The sequence below is a fragment of the Aplysia californica genome, unplaced genomic scaffold (genome assembly GCF_000002075.1).
Source record: "Aplysia californica isolate F4 #8 unplaced genomic scaffold, AplCal3.0 scaffold00978, whole genome shotgun sequence".
In the NCBI taxonomy this organism is placed as follows: domain Eukaryota; kingdom Metazoa; phylum Mollusca; class Gastropoda; order Aplysiida; family Aplysiidae; genus Aplysia; species Aplysia californica.
This window is the reverse complement of record NW_004798248.1, coordinates 9,521-13,348: the sequence shown is the minus strand read 5'-3', so window position 1 is coordinate 13,348 and position 3,828 is coordinate 9,521. Positions and strand designations below refer to the sequence as shown.

The following is a 3,828-nucleotide window of genomic DNA, read 5'->3' as shown; positions in this document are numbered from 1 at the left end:
GCAAACTCCACCAGGAAAGAGCCGAGGTCTTGTAAGACCTGCTGTGACCTTGAGCTCCACAAAGTCAAGCTAACAAGCTAACGGGGTATTGCATTCCGTCACTGGACACCGACTTCCCTCCCTTTGCTGCCATCACTGACACTAGGGGGTGCTCGCTATATCGGCCCAGCACAGAGACGGAACTTGACGGAAACATCAGCACTGCTACTCCACTGCTTTAAGTAGACTCGCCATACGGAAACAGCACTGCTACTCCCACGGCTTAAAGTAGACTCGCCATACGGAAACAGCACTGCTACTCCACTGCTTTAAGTAGACTCCCCATGGGCAATACGGAAACAGCACTGCTACTCCCACGGCTTAAAGTAGACCTCGCCAAATGCCATCTTCAAAAGTGACGCATGACTGAGTCTTCCACAGAGCAGCTGAACTGTTACGTCTTTTTTTTTTCAGTAAGAGTTTTACGGCGCTCACAACTGCATGCGGTCATAACTATTATAGTGTAGGCCATCTTGACCAGGTTCATGTACACAAAGTTTGCACACACAAGTTATCCACCCCCCCCCCCCAAAAAAAAAGCATTAATTCCATCTTTTGACATGTCGCATGGATAATTTTTCAATTCATACGAGCGCGCGGCAGCGGTGGGGGTGGGGAGAACAAACCTGTATCTAATGAGCCGCGGTAAACTCTTTCTTTGTTTCTATTTACTTTACGTGCAAGGAGCAGTGGTGGTACATTCGCCTCTCATAAGAACAAAAAGTTAAATGGAAGTACAGGCGACACAGATCAAAGACACGAGTGTACACAAACAATCAACATTTCTGTCTCTCTCTCTCTCTGTGCCCAAGCTGTGGTATTTCAAAGAATTACACTTTCAAAGAGATCAAGAGCTCTAAAAAAGTATAAAAAGGAAAATCTCCACAACCTAAAAATGGATATAGTAGAAATTTACTTACGTCAAGAAATGCTGCGATTCCACCGACCCATCGATCTGCTCGTCAGCGGGCAGACAACAAGGAGTCTTGGAAAGACCAATCAGACCCCTCGTGAAAACAGCACAACGTGTAAATATCTGGAAGATATCAGGCGGGTGAAGGGCCTGACAACCCTCGTCGTCTGAAAGTCAAGAGTACTAATTTGACATCGCTCGACATGGCGTGGGTGTCGAAATACCAACACACACACACACATGAGAGAGATGTGAAGGGGAGATAACTAGGTGTGTGTCAATGTGCCCCCTTGTTGGGCTCCGTGGCGGGCGGGAAGCCCCGGAGTCGAATCAAATATAAAAACTCTCATGGATTCTAAAAACCCTAAAGACCCTTCAACAGCCCCAGACGGAAAGAAGCCTTGGCTCGCAAAAGTTCAAAAAATGGTAAAAGGACCTTTTCCGACGCCTCCTTCCTCCCTCCTCACAAGAAGCTTCCGAGGCGACCGTACGTGGCCATCTCCAGTACAAAAGACGCACAGAGAAAGATTACCGATCTGAGAGAAGCAGAGGTAACCAATATATGTATTACACAGTCCAAAAGAAGATGCTGAACTTGTGTCCAGAAGACCGTGTAAAATTCTGCGGGAATTCCATCAAGTCCAGAGGCAGACCTATCAGACCCATTTTTCATTTTTTGGAGTGCTGCAAGAACTCTCTGCTGATGGGGCTGTCAAGGAAGTTTTTTTCTTCCATGCTCAATCTGGAGACAGCAAGGTTTTCCATAAACTGGTATTGTTGATAAAACTATTGCTCTCCATTTTGACTTTCCCGATGATTTCTTGTCACATCTCCATTGTTTTCAACAGAGAAAGTACAGTTCATAACAAAGAGGGAGCTAAAGAAGATGTCACATTTTCAACGTTGAAAAAACGGAGATGCGACAAGAAAGCACTGAGGTCGCGAAATGTTATAAATAGTTTTCAGCTGAATTTTAGCTTGAAAGGGACATGAAACAATGTACTTCACCAGCCCTTTCCACTGCTTGTGACCCAATTTGTGCAAATTGTTTCCCACCAGATCGGGAGTGACTCCAGTGTTGTGTTCCTCACGGCTCACCAGGAACAGGCTGACGTTCAACAACATCCGGCAGTTTGTGTCTGATGAGTGTAAGGACATTCTATGACAAGGCATCCTGAACCGACTAAACGATCACCAAGTCTCCTGGGAATGGAGAGTCCTGGTTTCGTCCCAGCAGGTGTCGTTCATGGTTGGCGCAATGAAAGAGTATGTGGAAAAAGTGGACGAACATCTGCTGGAGGACCTCACTCATTTGTTTCATGTTCACCAGACAGGGTCTGCTGGAGGACCTCACTCATTTGTTTCATGTTCACCAGACAGGGTCTGCTGGAGGACCTCACTCATTTGTTTCATGTTCACCAGACAGGGTCTGCTGGAGGACCTCACTCATTTGTTTCATGTTCATTTTTAACTTTGGAAAGTGGTGGCACGAGTTCCCCACGTTGTATGGATACAATAGTAACTAACACAAAGGAAAAATGGGATTAATCATTTAAAAAACTGACTTTGTATAATAATATAACCGTACAAAAAAAAAAGGTGAATCTAATTATTCTATTATTCATGTTATTTGACTTTTGACAGTTTAAAAAAATTGTCGAAAAAAAGATAATTGAACATATGTGAGGTAGCGCAGTGAAATCAGGCGCTCGTCAAAATACCGAAATCAAAGAAACAGGCATTTTTCCACCAGTTTGGAAATAATTTCTATTTTTCGGCTTAATCTCTTTTATGTCCATATAAAATATAAAAAAACAAGTCCTGGACTTTACTGAAAAACATTGATTAAAGGCATAAAATATGTCATTTTTCAGTTTTCAAAGACTGTTTAGCTATTGCAGCTATCAAACTTTGGCCGCCATTTTCTCGATAATTTAACCATTGAAATCAGGCGACCTCACTTTCTTCAATGGCAGCTATATTGAAATCTATCGAAGATAGTTGGATTTTTTTGGTATCTAAAGCAAGGCAAGTGAACAAGCTCTAAGATGATACCAGTAACTCCAAATGCCCCAAAATTGACGAGCGCCTGATTCCACCACGTCGCGACACACACATATTAAAAAGAAGAATAACATTTAGAAAAAGGTAAGAGAGTATAAATGTACCAATAAATCACCTTCTACTTCAGGATGACAGTCAAACGGACACTTCTCTCGTACTCATACGACGAAGCTGATACTACCTGTATTTATCGGTGCGTGTAACCGGGGCTAAAATTGAAACATGCAAACAGACAACACCGTAAAAAAAAAAAAGTCAGTTCTCTGATACGACGAATCTGATACATGTACAATTTACCGTTGCATGGAACCGGGGCTTGAAATATATATGTCGACCAATGAAATCGCGCGGAACCGATCATGCACTCTCGGTAATTACATGTTATTTGGCCCTGGACCCCCAACCAGGGCGAATATTAATAATAATTGGCAGAGGTCTGGGGCCGCAAGAGGGGGGCCCCTGAAGCCAAAGAAAATTTGCAATTGAGAAGCTGAAATTTGGCCTCTCTGGGCTAAAATAAAAAAAATGAAAAATGACCAAGGAAAATCACTATTGAACTTTAACCAGGCCTAAACTGGTAAAAGGAAAATCAGTCCTATTCTGTTATTATACTTGGTCGTAGTAGTAGTATAAGGTTTTACGGCGCTCGCAACTGCTAAGGTCATATGAGCGCGCGAAACACAAGTTGTTCACCTCTGCGAAAGTTCACTTCACGACTGGTAACTAATTTACTTTAAAATGCTAAAAAGTTAAAATATTCAAATTCGGTGTAAATACATTTGTGATCTAAAACAACTTTTAAGTAACAATAA

General features: G+C 42.6%; 1 long non-coding RNA gene across 1 annotated transcript; it reads right to left on the bottom strand.

Moving 5' to 3' along the window:
• Nucleotides 1-440: 440 nt before the first annotated feature.
• LOC118478802 lies at nucleotides 441-2,662 on the bottom strand. Its single transcript, XR_004859293.1, has 2 exons — nucleotides 2,302-2,662; nucleotides 441-2,255 (listed from the first exon to the last, which is right to left on the bottom strand). It is a non-coding gene; the product is annotated as an uncharacterized LOC118478802 (long non-coding RNA).
• Nucleotides 2,663-3,828: the final 1,166 nt, after the last annotated feature.